The following is a 17,496-nucleotide window of genomic DNA, read 5'->3' as shown; positions in this document are numbered from 1 at the left end:
ATATGTTACAGAACATCAGGCCTCCCCAGGATGTGGGTACACCTCTCCACTCATTGTATGGGTTTCTACCCAATGATATAACACATTATGACAAGATGCCCCCCCCCTTAAGCACCTTAAACAGGTAATCATTCCTTATAATATTTTCTAAAGAGTTTTCTCAATATTATAGCTTCAGCCACATACCCGACAATCTCCCATGTTCAACTATTATCCCCAGCCTTACCCCCAATTCCTTGGGCCATCTGACCCATCCTTCCAACCCCAGACCCGTCAAGCTTGCAAAGCCCCACCCAAAGGTATCCCTATGTCCCCATCTTATCCTTTTCCTGTACAAATACTTACCTCCACTTTATCATAGATTTCACCAATCTAGGCATCAGCTCACAACCATTCACCCCCCCACACACACAGCAATTTCCTGTAAGCCTATCATCCAGTCTCTAGCTCTCTGAGACAGTTTTGTTTCTTTATTTCATATCAGAGAAGTCATGTAGTATTTGTCCTTCAATTCCTGGCTTGCTTCACTCAACATAAGTTCCTCAAGATTCATCCATGTATCCCATGTGTTTGTACTGTATTCCTTCTTACAGTTGAGTAGTATTCCACTGTATGTATAAACCACAGTTTGTTTATAGATTCATCTGTTGATGGGCATTTGAGTTGATTCCAACTTTTGGCAATAGTGAATAATGCCATTATGAACATTGGTGTGCATATACCAGTTTGAGTCCTTGTTTTCAGTTCTTCTGGGTATATATCCAGCAGTGGAATTGCTGGGTCATATGACAAATCTATAGCTAGGTTTTTGAGAAACCACCAAACTCTCCTCCAGAATGGTTGGATCCTTCTGCATTCTGAACAGCAGTTGATGAGTGTTCCATTCTTCCACATCCTTTCCAATACTTGTAGTCTTCTGTTTCTTTTTTTTTTTTTTGATAGCTGCCAGTCTTATGGGAATAAGATTGTAGTATTGATTTGCATTTCCCTAATAGCTAGTGATTCTGAGTATCTTTTCATGTGCTTTTTAGCCATTTGTATTTCTTCTTTGGAGAATCATCTGTTCTAATCTCTTGCCCATTTATTAAATGGGTTGGTTGTGCTTTTATTTTTGAGATAAAGGAGTTCTTTATATGTGCAGGATATTAGTATCCTATCAGATATATGGTTACAAAATATTTTCTCCCATTGTGTAGGCTCTCTTTTCACTTTCTTGACAAAATCCTCTGAGATGCAAAAGGCATTAATTTTGAGGATTTCCTATTTACCTATTTGTTCTTTTGCTGCTCATGTTTTAAGTGTGAAGTTCATAAAGCCATTTCCCATCACAAGGTCCTGTAGCTGCTTCCCTACATTACTTTCCAAGGTCTTTATAATCTTAGCTCTTACGTATAGGTCTTTGATCCACCTTGAGTTGACTTTTCTATAAGATGTGAGATGGTAATCCTCTCTCATTCTTTTGCATATGGACATCCAATTCTCCAGGCCCCATTTGTTGAAGAGGTCATTCTCTCCCAGTTGAGTAGGCTTAGTAATCTGTCAAATATTAGATGACTGTATATATGAGGATGTATATCAGAGCTCTCAATTTGGTTCCTTTGGTCAGTGTGTCTATCCTTATGCCAAGACCATACTATTTTCACTACTGTGGCTTAGTAGTATATTTTGAATATCATTTCTGGGGAAGGGGAAAAAAAGTTTGATTTTGGAAATATGGGAGTCCCCTATATTGTGTATGTGACTTTACTGTGATCTAAACCCAAGACAAAATTTAAAATTAGAAAAAAAAAAAAGAAAGGATGTAGATACTGAGGAAGTAATGAAAGAAACTGTCTTGCCACTCTACATACAGGGCAACATCTATTACAGTGATGAAAGGCAAAATATCAAAAGCAAAGTTTTATGATGTTTTTCAGTTTTTAATATCCCGATTTATTTTTACTTTAGTTTTTCTAAACTAGTATGTATTCTATTTTTAATCTTTAAGCCTATCACTACTATTTCATTTTCCTATTAATTGAGTTTGTCAATATATTAGGCTTCATTTTGGAAGAAGTTTTAGACCACAGAGGGGTTCAACTTTGGCAGGGGAGGGATGCTGGTGTGGGGTGTTATTTATGGAGGACACATGGTTGGGAGGGAGTTCTCCAGGGCACATATATAGGGTACATAAAAATGTTCAAATATATGTTGGGTATTTTCATAGTAGTTACAGTTAGAAATGACAACTGAGGGAGTGCTGGGTTCCTAGCCAGAGGAGCTCTGTCACATTCCCCAATGGAAAAGCAACAATCTCCCAAGTGCAAGGGCAAAGGCCAGTGAAGAAGGATGCTCTAATGATAAGCCCTCAGTACTAATGACTATGCTTATGAGCTTGTGTACCTGAAATTGAACTACACCTAGAGCTGCAGGGTGCCTAAGAATAACCCCCTGAGAGTCTACGCATTACTCAAATGTGATCACTCTCTAAACCAAACTCAGCATGGAAATGCATTATCTTCCCCCCATCATGGGACATGACTTCTGGGGATGAGTTTCCCTGGTGCAGAGGAATTACTACCAATTACTAACTGGTGATGCAACTAGAAAAAGACCTTGAATAAAAGGGGGAAATAGTAAAGGCAAATGAGTATATATGGCTAAGAGTCTTCAAAAAAGACTCAGGAGGTCTTCAGAGGGGTCATGCTTATGCACACCTCACCAGGATCCCAGAGACAGCCAAAGTAGATGCAACTTCAGGTACTGGTGCTCCTGAGGACTACAGAGACACACAGTTCTATGATCATGACTGTTGGCTTTGGAGTTCAGTGCCTTGTCAGTGGGCCCTACTTTGGAATTTGTGTTCCTGAATGTGAAAGAGTTGGACTTAGATGAGAACTATCTACACATGCCTCTTCTGTCACTTTTACTGAACCTGTGGCTCACACTAAGGGTGGAGTATACCCAGGAGACTTCAATATCTAGACTGCCATGTGCCAGCTGGGCCCTGAGTCTCAGCAGAGTTACAGCTCCTATTCTTTGGTTTGTGGACTTGCACAGCTTGGCTAACAGGGAGGTGAAGATGGTCAACCACCACACCAGGGAACTGAGAGTGCCTACAACTGCAAGCAGAATTGCATCCATCAACCATGTGAGATCTAAGCCCCCTCTCTATATAGAGGTGGAGTGGACATCACCAACATAGGAGCCACAAGATGGAGGAATAAAATATGGAGTGAACTTACTGGTATTCTACTATAGAACAATTGTGACTAGTAATGGAAGAAACTGTAGCACTGATGTGGAGAAAGTGGCCACAGAAGTTGCTGAGGGCAGGGAGAGGGAAGAAGAGATGAGATGTGGGGATGTTTTCAGGCCTTGGAGTTGTCCTAAATGATACTGTAGTGATAGATGCTGGACATTATATATCCTGCCATAACCCACGGAATGTACTGGGAGAAAGTGTAAACTACAATGTAAACTATAATCCATGAGGTGTAGCAGTGCTCCAAAATGTAAGCACCAAATGTAATGAATGTGCCACAATGATGAAAGTGGTTGTTGATGTGGGAGGAGTGGGGGGGTGGGTGCGGTGAGGGGTATGTGGGAACCTCTTATATTTTTTATTGTAACATTTTTTTGTGATCTATGTATCTTTTAAAAAAAGACAATTTAATTAAAAAAAATAAAAACATAGCAATCAACCTAGCTCTCTGGGATATTATAGTCAGCAATTATGTACTGCAGTAAAGGCACACCGTTTTCCATGAAGTCCCTGTCTATGAAAGCATAACGCTAGAATCAATTGAAAAATAATTTTGGGATATCCTTTACCTTTTCATGTCCCTCACTGTATTGAAACCCTTCTTAATTCACATCACACTCAACATCTCTCCCCCAACAGATTAAATACTTATAAAGTTCTTTTACTTCCTATTCTGTGTCTCTTTTATTAGCTGTCACAACCTTAATCCTGTTGCTTTACTTTCTAGTATTTCTGATAAAATTCCTCATGATTATATAGCTTTAACTGACCAATTATTAACCACTGAAATAGATTTTCAAGAAGCCCCAACTGATAATGCAAATACTAGCAGGTATATAGATGGATGCCACCTTAAAGGTAACACAGGAATCTACGGTGTTAGATTTGCTATTACCTTTAATCATGAAACAATAGAAGCAAATACCTTACCTAATGCTATAGCAGACCAGCAAGCTGAACTTTTTTCCCCTCACGAGAGCCTATATATCTGCAAAAGGAAAATAAGCAAATATATGCACCCATAGTTGGTATGCCTTTGGAGTTGTTAATGATTTGGGGAAGATCAGGGAACAAATGAGTTTATAATCACTAATGGAGGAAAAATTAAAAAGAAAAATAGTTCCTTTGTTAAGGAATAGCTAGATGCTATACTGTTACCTAAGGCTCTGACTAAAATCAAAATTCTTTGTCATTATGAGGTAAATATGGAGGAAGTCACTAATAATGACATGGCAGATACAGTTGCAAAAAGTACAGTGATAAATTCTAGTCCTATTTCTATCTGTATAATAATATTTGATCTAAATAATTCTATTAGAAACATAAAAGTATTATTCCTTGTGGTTCAACAAGAGAAAGGAAATACATTGACTGCTTTTATAAAAATGAAATTAAATCATAGTTTAGCCTTAATGGTAAACCAGTCCTCCTTACATGCCTCCAGGAAACAATTTTAGAAATTATTCATAATATGTCTACTTGGAATACTGATAAAATGATGAGCTCATTTGAGGAAAACTGTATTTCTGAAAACCATCCCATAAAGTAACTATGAAAATATATCACAGTTATTTAATATGTCCCAAACATAATCAAAGAAAACTTTCAAGGACATGTTCCCTAATTTACTAGACCTTTTGAAAATTTTCAATTGGATTTTATTCAATTACCTCTATCTCAATGCTATAAATTTGTTCTAATAATAATTTGTATGTACTCCCATTGAGCTGAAGCCTTTCCCTGTAGAAAACCTAGCGCAGCTGCTGTTACTAAGGTATTATTAGAAAAATAATTCCAAATTGAGGAATTCCCTTAGAACTTCACAGCGACCTAGGATCCCACTAACAGGAAAAAATTGAAAACAATATGCAAAATATAGCCTATTGTGCAACATTTTCATTGTGCCTATCACCCCCAATCCTCAGGATTAATAGAAAGAACAAATGATGTAATTATAATGCAGTTATCTAAATTCATGGACTCCTTCAAACATATGGGCAAAAGCCTGACCCATTTTTTACATTAAATGGAACATCCACTCCTTCTGCAAAACATGATTTATCCTCCTTTGAAATTATAACAAGGATACCTGTGAAAATAAACTCTAAAATATATGAGCCCTGACTCATAAAAAGAAATATGCTGGCCTATTGTCAGGAATTAGTCAAAACCTTAAAGGAAAATGAAAGCCTAGTAGAAAAATCCTTTTACAGCAAGCTCCTGGAAGATGAAGAGAGTTAAAAACACCATTTTTAGCCCAGTCACTTTGTATATTGGAAAAGACACCTTCATAAAATGGACTCTTACCTTACTGGAAAGGACCATTTCAGGTACTTTTTATTTTTATTTATTTATTTTTTAATTTTTAAAGAATCTTTAGATTACATAAAAGTTACATAAAAAATAAATGGGATTCCCATAAACCCCAGTCCCTTCCCTCAAACTTTTCCCCATTAACATCTTTCATTAGTGTGGTACATTTGTTACAACTGATGAAAATATATTGAAATATAGCTACTAACTATGGTTTATAGTTTACATTTTGGTTTATACTTTGTACCAAAAATTCCATAGGTTTTGACAAAATATGTAATGGCCTCTAACTGTTATTGCAATATCATGCAGAACAATTCCAATGTCCCCCCAGAATTACCCATGTTACACCTATTCTTCCCTCTGCTTCCCTCTGAATCTCTGGTGACCACTTTCTTTATATCAGTGGTACAAGTTCTTCTATTACTAGAATAATAATAAGTCTATTTTAATCCATATTTACATTCCCCCCTAATATTTGTTCATTCCTCAATCTTGCATATTTTAGAAGGGTGATGCCCACTTGGCATAAGCTCATGGGGCAGGTGGGTGTGACTGTTTTGCTTGCAGTATAGATATTCTGTGTGTGTGTGTGTGTGTGTGTGTGTGTGTGTATGGGCTTTTCCCACCATCATCCTTTTGTTAGTTCTCCTGAACAAATCTGATGAACTGGAGAGTAGGTTTTGGCTGCAACTCTGCTGAAATTCAGAGCTCAACTGGCATATGAAATCTTCTGAATAGAAGATTTAAGTCCCTGGAACACATATTTAATGTGTATAGTGCTAATTATAGATGCAAATAAAAGAAACATAAGAACCATGTGTAGGGAAATTATAAGTCCAACTCTGATACATTTGGTGATAGGTTATCATATATTCCAAGGTAAGGCCCACTGACAATGTGATGAATTCCTGGGGTAGTCTACCTTGCCCAAAGGGTCCAAATGTGTCTAGAGTCCTCAAGTGCATCCCTGCTTGATGCACTGTTTATTGTGGCACTCAATGAGATCCTGCTATGACGTGCATAAGTGCAATCCCTGAAATGACTCCCCGACTCATCTGAAATCTCTTAGCCATAAAAACTTTATTTAATATGCCCCTCTTTTTAGTAAGATCTTTTCCCAAATGCAGTGCGACTTCACACCTGGTAATTAGCCCTCAGTATTATGGGAGTCATGTCCCATGCTGGGGGGAGGTAGTGAGTTTATATGCTGAGTTTGGCTTAGAGAGAGGACATATTTGAGCAAGAAGGAGGCTTTCAGGAAATAACTTTTAGGCAATATATAATACTAGGCTAAGTTTCAATTTCACAAGAACAAGCTTCATATGCACAAGCATCATTATCAAGGTCCTGGCGTATCGGTATTTCCACCATTCTAGGCACTGCCCAGGTACTCTAGGGATTCTTGTCACTCTATTAGAGCATGTGTCAGGACTCCTCAGGATGGAAATTCATTATTCTTTCAGTTATTACATGGGTCTCCACCCACTGAGAAAATACCCCACGACTTCTTTAACATATTCATACTCCACACAGACATGCACCAGGTACACACCTCCCACACATCCTGCCACCACTACCACCCTGCACCTGTGATCCTTCCCTGCCACAATTGCAACCTTTCTACAATCTATAACTTCCCCCTAAACAAAGCCCTAAAATAAGTAAAAAAATAATAAATACAAAAATCAAAAACTAGAAATCAAAATAAATATATTTTTTTGCATTGTATCCTTCATCCCCATAAGATTTGTTATCCTTTACATACAGTGACCATTTCTTCATGTTCACCCAGTGTCTTATTTTTCTCACTTTATTTTCAAAGAAGATTTAAGTTACAGAAAAGTCATATAGAAAATATAGGGGATTTCCTTATACCCCACATTCTTCCCCTCCCACATTTTCCCCTACTAATAATATCTTACATGAGTATGGTACTTTTTATAATTGATGAACAAATTTTGAAGCATTGCCATGATCAATGGTTTACATTATGGTTCACATTCTGTACCATACACTTTTATAGATTCTAACAGAATGCATGATGGCCTGCATCCATCCTTGCAATTCATGTAGGACAATTCTAATGCTCTAAAAATTCCCCAGGCACAATCTTTTAATTAAGCTATGTGTAGTTACATTAGAAGATATTGATTCCTGGATTCATATTTCTTATTTAAAGAAAACTTCCAAAAAAAAGTCACTGTACCCATAGGACAATGGATCTTACAGTGACATAGGCAAAATGTCAAAAACTTTAAATATCTCTTCATTAGTTTCTATTATCCCAAAATTTTTTTATTTTAAAATTCTTTTTGGTATTTTATTTATTATTTTTAAAACTATCATTATTATTTCATTTTCTTATTAATTTCATTTGTCTACTTTATTGGCTTCAATTTTTCTCTATTTCTTTAAAATGTTGCATTAAAAAATGTGAGGTTCCTATATACCCCACACCCCCCTCACCCCTCTCCTCCTACATCCACAACCTCTTTCATCATCATGGGACATTCATTGAATTTGGTGAATATATCTTGGAGCACTGCTGCAACACATGGATAATGGTTTACATTGCAGTTTACACTCTCCCCTAATCCACCCAGTGGGCCACGGCAGGGCATACAATTCCAGCATCTGTGTCAGTACCCCCCAGGACAACTCCAAGTCCTGAAAATGCCCCCACATCATATCTCTTCTTCCTCCCCCTACCCTCAGTAGCTACCATGGTCTCATTTTTTAAGAGGTTTTGGATCACAGAAGGATTACAACTGTTGCATTGGTGCAGTGGGTAAGTGATGGGAGATATATGGCAGGAAGCTCACCAGGGCATGCCTATAAGGCATACAAATGTGTTCAAATGTTCATGGAGCATTGTCATGGTGGGTGGACATTCACACAATAACTGAAGGAATATCAAATTCCCATCATGGGGAGCTCTGCCACATTCTCTAATGGAACACCAAGAATCTCCTGAGTACAGAGGCAATGACTAGTGAAGAAGAATGGTTCATTGATGGGTTTGATAACTGTGCTTATGAACCTTTACTCTTGAAATGGAAAGTTAGCCTACTATTATAAGGTGCCTAAGAATTGCCCCTGGGAGCCTCCTTGTTGCACAAATGTGGCCTCTTTCTAAGCTGAACTCAGCATATAAATACATTACCTTCTCCCCAGCATGGGAAATGACCCCTGGGGATGAGCATCCCTGGTACCAAGGAGCTACTAGTAGGCACCAACTAGCAATGCAAATGGAAAAAAACCTTGACCAAAAGTGTGAAAAGATCAAGACAAATGAGTTTATATGCCTAAGAGAGTTCAAACTTGGGGGGGTGGGGGGAATCTTTCCAGAGGTTACACTTATGCATGTCTCAGCAGGATATCATTGACTGCCAAAGTAGATACTGCTCCAAATAGTGAGACTCCTGAGAGCTCTGGAGACATCCAGACACAGCAGTCAGGGCAGATAGCTCATGAGTTTGGTGCCTTACCAATGGCCCCTACTTTGGAATTTATACTTCCCTGAGTGAGAGAGTTGGACTCAGTTGTGGTTTCCCTGCACATGGTTCTTCTGTTCTTCTATTTGAACTTATTAATATAATTAGTACAAGAGTTAATAGGTGTACATCTAAGAGACTTCAACCTTTGGACTGTCCATGTACCACCTGGGCCTCAAATCTCAACTGAATAGGAGGTGATGATGGACAACTACCATATCAAGGAATTGAGAAAGTCTATAATTGCAAGCAAGACAGTCCCATCCATTGGCCTGAAAGGATTGCAGCCCCCTCTCAATTAGAGGTGGAGTGGACATAACCATCCCAGAATCCTCAGGAATGGGGAATGAGCTATGTACTAGAGTAGACTTACTGGAATTCTACTATAGACTTTTTTGTCATTCTAGCAGTGGAAGAAATTATAACATTTATGTGGAGTCAGGGCAACTGGAGTTTGTAAGAGTAGGGAGAAGGAAAGACTGGTGTAATATGGGGGAATTTTCAGGACTTGGGAATTGTCCTGAATGACATTGCAAGGGCTGATACAGGCCATTATATATCTTGCCATAACCTACAAAACTGTGTGGGAGAAAGTGCAAACTACAATGTAAACTTTAATCCATGCTTAAAGGCAATGCTCCAAAATGTGTTCATCAATTTCAATGAATGTACCATGCTAATGAAGGATGTTGTTAATGTGGAAAATGTAAAAGGTGTGGGGAGCAAGGTATACAGGAATCCCCTATATTTAACATTTATGTAACCTAAGTAGCCTTAAAAAAATAAGTATAATATGATAGCATTTTTGGGACATTGAAATTGTCTTGAATCATGTTGCAGTGACAGATACAGATCATTATATATCTTGTTATAACTTACAAAAATGTTTGGGAGAGAGTTTAAACTATAATGTATTCTATAATCCACACTTAGTGGCAATGCTCCAATATGTGTTCATCAATTGTAACAAATGTACCACACTAATGAAGGATGCTGTTAATGTGGGAAAGTGTGGAAGGGGTAGGGAGTGAGGTATATGGGAATCCCCTACGATTTCGTAGGGAATCCCCTACGAAATCGTAAGTACCTTTTAAAAAAAAAAAATTAAGAAAGCTTCCAGGACTGGAAATCCAGTCCTAACAGAGACCTAATGCTCAAAATTACTAAGGACCAGAAATAGATGGCATATGATGTATATAGCTAACCTAAGACTAAGGATCAGGACTGTATAATTAATATTTAATACTTACTGGTGATCTTAGTCTTAAGTCACCCAGCTGTAGGAAGGCATCTGATTCAGTCAGCTATCCCATGAGCCAGGACATGATTTACATCAGATTGAATGAACTCAGTAACACCTGCTGGAATCTTAATTAGTACGCTATTAGCTCTCATGTTTGCATTTTTTTCCTCACTCATCCCTTTCTTTGAATCTGAGTCCATCACTGTCTCTCCCACAATGAATCCTACCATTTTAAACTCCTCATTCTCACCTTCAGTAGACTAAATCTTAGATCTTGAGGAGACAGAAGTCATAGCCTATTTCAAACCTCACTAATCTTTTTTCTTATTATAGGCATGATAATATCACTTATCCTTTGTCTAATCTCCAGAATAACAGCCACAACTACCTCCTGAGTCATGCTAATGCACAAAGCCCTTGAAAACTTATGAAACTTACTTCTGTAGTGAGGAAACTAAGACTAAATATAATTAATGCCTGAGTCATTCCCTGAAAACCTCTTATTTGCTCAAATAAGGCTCCTCTCTAAGTCCGATTACCTTCTCCACTGATGAACCTTCCTGGCACCAAGGTTTTAATGCAAATGTTGATTAGTAATGATTTCCAAGAAAGATCTTGACAAGATTGTCTTCTTAAGCATATATGTATTTTAGATATAAAAATTATACCTGTCACATTCTGAAACTAATATTATTTTATATGAAAGTTCACACACTTTGTAAAATCCTTCTATTGAGTCTACTTTTTAAAAATTTTAATAACTTTGCTCAATAACTATAGGCATTTTATTAATGATTATAGAGATGATGAAATATAAGAAAAATTGTGTTTAATAAATATGAATATATTTAAATATTAATTTGAAGTATATTTAAAAATTAATTTTAAAATGCTAAATTTTTCTAGGTGAACCACTAATTGCAAATGATGACTCCTAAAGTGTGAAGCTTTTAGTGGATCCTAGAGAAGATCATGACTTTAGAGCTAATCCATTCCTGAGCATATAAACTTATTGCAGGTAAGAACTCTTGACTAAATTACTTCTGTTAAGGGCCTTTGGTTTAAATTGTATGTCCCAGGGTTGGTCTTAATCCTCTGACTAGAGTCCTTTATAAATGGAGGACTAAAAGCAACAGACACTGGAAAAATCTGGCTGAGATGGAGGGAGGCCTTCAGAAGTTGACAAGCTCAGGAGAGAGAAAAGACAGGCCAGGAGGAGAGTGAAGATGAGCAGATGGGCATTGTGCCCTCCCATGAGCATGATGACCACAGCTGCAACTTGGTGAGAGAGCAACTCTTGATGATGACTTAATTTGGACAGTTTCACAGCCTCAGATCTGTAAGCTTTTAACCTAATAAATTCCCATTATAAAAGCCACCTTATCTCTGCTACATTGCTTCTGGAATATTTTAGCAAGCTAAAAGAATGACCAAAAACATTACCTCCACATAATTATCTTAACCAATAGATCAAAATAAATCAGTTTGCTAACCAATAAGAATAAATTGTATTTTTTTGTTTTCTCATTCAATGATCATAAATAATGATTTCTGTTCACATTACTTCAAGAAGTAATTATTTAAAATAGTTTCCAAAATTGGCAAATTTTAAAATTTAATTTGCTCTAAATATTAAATTGAGAATGTCTTACATTGCAGAAAAAAAATTTAAAAAGAGGACAATCTGTCATCAAGCCCAATGAATTTGCTAGTGTTAGGTTATACACAATATAATTTATGTTGAAAAACATTACAATTCATAATTGGTAAAGAAACTAAGATCTAGTTGTTGCTAATAGCAAATCATGTCATTTTAACATATAATGCTTTTACTTCAAAACTTCCAACCATTGCCAAGTTAAAAAATTACACTCTATTAATAATCCAGATGTTTCATTTTAATTACAGCAAGCATCTGGATATTTTGGAACATCTGTTTGGCTTTCTGTTTTACAACAACCAATTTTTAATTGTTGAATTTATCTATGACATTTGTCTATTGAGTAATAAGGGGCATACATGCAAATACATGCAAACTTATTACTTCATTTAAAAGTTCTCCCTAAAATCCTAAAATCCCAATAATTATAAATAAATTTATAATCAGTTTAATAGAATTTTCATTCTTTCTCTGTTTGTATCTGAGTGCATGTATTCAGTTAGGTATGTGTTAAAATATCTATCTGCCTCTCTTTCTCTCTCTCTCTCTTTCTTTCTCTCTCTCTCTCTCACCCTCTCTATCTATCTATATCTATCTATTTATCTATCTACCTAAGAAAAAAATGGTCATTCTAGGGGAATAGGAAAATTGTTTCCCCTGGTTAGAAAATTGAAACCTATGCCACAAGTTAGGGGAAAAATACCAACAACTTGTTTTAAAATGCCATCGTCACATTATTTCTAAGATACCTGAAAACTGTTAATAAAGTTGAAATGCTAAACTTTTAGAAACAGGACACAAAATCTGAAATCTGTTTTAGTGGTTAGCTATGAATTCAAGTCCCCTTAACTGTGAACAAATCAAAATGAAAGTTTTTAATACATAAGAAAGTCACAGTTATTAAAGAACTCTTCTTTGTCAAATATTTTTGGAATAAAGTTCTTAAAATTAGAAAATGATGAAATCTATTTTCTTGTAGAACTTTTGTCTCCAAATCAGTTCAAAATATTCTTGTAATTATATTTATCCGTATCATAATTTGTTTTGATAATAATACCATCATTTTAAAAGAGCAAGGAATAACCAGTGATTACCTGGAAATGTACAGCATTTGTTTTGTAAAAAATACAAAATAATGCAATAGTTTTATAAATATTTTTACATATGTAAGAATTCTCTGCATCCATGAAATTGTAACATGTATTTTCAATTCATTATAATTACTTAAAATATATAATTCTCTATCCGGAAATGAATCCTAGCTGAAGTTGTTAATATTCATTGATTAAAATATACTTTCAAAAATGCATAATTCTTAGTTTTCTGAGAATGCATAATAAGCTTATTGACTAATTTCAATATGTTAAAAAATAGCTTTATTGAGATGTAATTCATAAACCATATGATTCCTCCATTTCAAATGTACAATTCACTTTTCAAGCTTTTAGTATTTTATATGGTGTGCAAACTTCATCTGTATCTAATTTTAGAATATTTTTATCTATCTTTAAAAGAAACCACTTACTCATTAGTAGTCACTCCCCACCCTAACCCAGCCCCAGACAACCACTAATCTACATTCTGTCTCTATGGATTTGCCTAATCTGGACATTTCATATAACTAAGATCATGCAATACACGGCCTCTTTTTTATGGCTTCTTCCACTCATTGTAATGCTTTCTAGATTCACCCATGATGTCACGTGGATCAGAACTTCCTTCTCTTTCACAGTTGAAAAGTGTGCAATTGTACAGATATACCACATGTTGATTATCCATTCATCAGGTGATGGACATTTCTGTTGTTACTGAATGATCTACCTCTTTATTTTCTTTACAATTTTTTTTTGTTAGAGAAATGGTAGGTTTACAGAAACATCATTCATAAAATATATAAAATACAGAGTTCCCCTATAGCACCATATTAATAATACCTGCATTAGTGAGATACAGTTGTTATAATTTATGAAAGGACATTTTTATAAAGGTACTATTATAGACATTTATTTATGAGTTCATTGTGTATTACAGTCCTATGCTTTTTCTTTTTAAGTTTTATTATAGTAACATATATGACACGTAAAGTTTCCTCTTTTGATCACATTCAAATATATAATTCAATGCTGTTAATTATATTCACAACTTTGTGTTACCATCACCACTATTTGTTAACATTTTACAATAAAACCAAATAGAAACTCTGTACAATTTAAACATTAGCTCCCTTTTACCTACCCTTAACACATTCTCTGGTAGTTTATGTTCTACGTTCTGATTCTATGGATTTGTTTATTCTAGTTAGAGCGTATCTGTGAGATCACACAATATTTGTCCTTTGTGTCTGGCTTATTTCATGTATCATGATGTCTTTCATTTATCATGATGTCTTCAAGCTTTTTCCATGTTGTTGCATAAAATAGAACTTCACTCCTTTTTAATGCTGAATAATATTTCATTGTTATGTATATACGTATTTTGCTTATCCATCAGTTGGCAGTTGGGCTGCTTCCATCTTTTGGAAATTGAAAACAATGATGAACATTGGTATGCAAATATATGTTTTAACTGCCTTTCAATTCTTATGGGTATATACCTAGTAGTGGGATTGCCAGATCATATGGTAATTCAATACTTACCTTTCTGAGAAACTGGAAAATTGTCAGTCACAGTGGCTGCACCATTTTACAATTCCACCAGCAATGTACATGTGTGTCTATTTCTCTACATCCCCACCAAGTTATTTTCCCACTAGTTATTTTCCATTTTTCAAAAATAGTTGCCTTTCTAGTGGGTGTGTAATGATATCTTACTGTGGTTTTGTCCTGCAAATCCCTAATAGCTAATGTTATTGAGCATCTTCCCATGTGCTTTTTAGCTGTTTGTATTTCTTCTTTGAAGAAATGTCTGTGCAAGTATTTGCCCTTTTTTAAGTGGAATGTTTTTCTCTGTATTGTTGAGTTATAGGCTTTTAAAAATATATTCTGGATATTAAACCATTATCAGTTATGAGGTTTCCAAATATTTTTTTCCCATCGAGTAGGTTTTCTTTTCACTTTCATGATAAAGTCCCTTTATACAAATTGAGGTCCAATTTAAATATTTATTTTTTTGTTGTTTGTGCTTTTTATGTAAAGTCTAAGGATATTGTTTCCTAACACAAGATCCTGAAGAGGTTTTCATACATTTTCTTCTAGGAATTTTATAGTTCCAGTTCTTATACTTAGGTCTTTGATCCATTTTGAGTTCTTTTTTTTTTTTTTTGTATAAGTATGAGATATAGGTACACCTTCATTCTTTTGCACATGGATATCCAGTTCTCCCTATACCATTTGTTGAAGAGATTATTCATTTCCACTGAATGAACTTGGGAACAATGTCACACATCAATTTGCAATGATATGTGGGTCTATTTCTGAACTCTCAATTTTATTCCATTGGTTTTTATATCTATCCTTGTGCTAGTACCATGCTATTTTGATTACTGTAACTTTGTAGTAAATTATAGTCAGGTAACAAATTTCTCTGAATTTGATCTTCTTTTCAAGATGGTTTTTGCTATTTGGGTCCCCTTACACTTCAAATAGATAAGATGGTTGGCTTTTCCATTTCTGCAAAGCATATATAGTGGAAATTTTGCTTAGGATTTTGTTGAATCTGTAAATTATTTTGAGTAGAAGTGATGTTTTGATAATATTTCATTTTTCAATCTTTGAGAATGAAATGTCCTTCCATTTATTAAGGTATTCTTTGATTTCTTTTAGCAAATATTTTAGTTTCCATGTGTAAGTTCTTTTCATCCTCTGTTTAATTTATGCCTAAATATTTAATTATTTTATTTGTTATTGTAAATGGAATTTTTTTCTTAATTTCCTCCTCATATTGCTCTTTACCTGTACATATAAACACTACTGATATTTGCATGTTGATGTTGTAACCTGCCAATTTGCTGAATTTATTTGTTTACTCTAGTACCTTTGTTGGGGCTTTGTTGTATTTTTTCAGAACTTTATATAGAATTGTGTCATCTGCTATAGTGAAAGTTTTACTTCTTCCATTCCAATTTGCATGTTTTTTGTTTCTTTTTCTTTTCTAATTGCTTGGGTTAGAATTTCCAGTATAATGTTGAATAATACCGGTGACAATAGCCATCCCTGTCTTTTTACAGTCCTTAGAAGGAAAACTTTTAAGACTTTCTGTGTTTAGGGGGTCAAGCAAGCAAAGATTGGATAGATTGTGTGCACCTACTGTCAGTTGTCTTGCTGTGATCTCTTTTTAACCCTGAGGGAAATTTTATGACAATCCTTAGCTACTTGTGTCCTACCTTGAGTCTTGGCAGAATTGTGTCCCTCTGCCTGCTTACGTGTGGGGTTCTAACTTGCTGCTACAAGTGGCTCTATGTTCTGCATCCTCCATGGCAGGAAAGACCTGGGCTGTAGTGCATCTTTGTGACTCCTAAGCTGCATGGAACTGAATGAGGGAGTGGGGTCTGTACTGACATGTCTGGAATGCAAATCTCCTACATGATTGCAGTGTGGACTTTTATTTTTTTAACTTTTTCTCCAGTTCAGCATTTGTGGAATCTTTATCCAGTCTCTATTGTCCTCCAGGAAGTGGGATTGTCTTTGTATTAGGACAGGAGACTGAAAGGAAGCTTTTCCAGGGGATATCTAATATTATCATTTAATTATGTCAATTTCCTCCAATAGGGTTTTCTGTTTATTTTTTCAATAAATCAATTTTACTGATACATATTGATAAACCATAAAATTTATCCCAAGTTTACAATCAATGGTATCTGGTATACTCACATAGTTGTGCATTCATTACTTTAATTATTAGTAAAGTATTTTAATTATTTCAGTAATAACAATAATAAACGCAAAACAGACAAACAAACAAGAAAATCCCCCACCTCTCAATCTCTCTGTTTCCCCTGCTGAGAAGCTTTAGCTTACAAAAAGGTTACATAAAAAATATAGGGGATTTCCACATACCCCACTCTGTCTCCCTCCCAAACTTTCTTCCATTAACAACATCTTTATTAGTGTGGTACATTTGTTAACAATTGATGAACCAAGTTGAAGCATTGTTACTAAACATGATCTATAGTTTGCATTATGGTTTACACTTTGCATCACACAATTTTATAGGTTTTAACAAAATGTATAATAGCTTATTAGATTTATGATGCAAGTGCTTTATTTTATTAAGTCTTCTATCATTTCAATTTTTAAATGAACATTTTATTTTGTTGCTATGTGAAATACATACTGTCTATATGCTGTCAGAAACTTAATTGCAAACAAAATTACATACTTGAGATATATCTGGGAATCAAGTAATTTGAAAAATAAACTCATGATCATAAAGCAGATACTAAAATATGTATTAATTAAATTCCATTCCTTTTGTTCATCAAATGCTAAATAAAATTAAGAAAAAAACATATTTTTAATGCATTCCCACTGGTAATAATTTTAACTATATACTTTCCAGGCACCAAAAAAGATAAAGATTTAGGCAAAAATTCAGAGATATT

Source organism: Dasypus novemcinctus, chromosome 2, assembly GCF_030445035.2.
Source record: "Dasypus novemcinctus isolate mDasNov1 chromosome 2, mDasNov1.1.hap2, whole genome shotgun sequence".
NCBI classification, from domain to species: domain Eukaryota; kingdom Metazoa; phylum Chordata; class Mammalia; order Cingulata; family Dasypodidae; genus Dasypus; species Dasypus novemcinctus.
The sequence above is the reverse complement of the archived record's forward strand: the minus strand, read 5'-3'. Positions refer to the sequence as shown.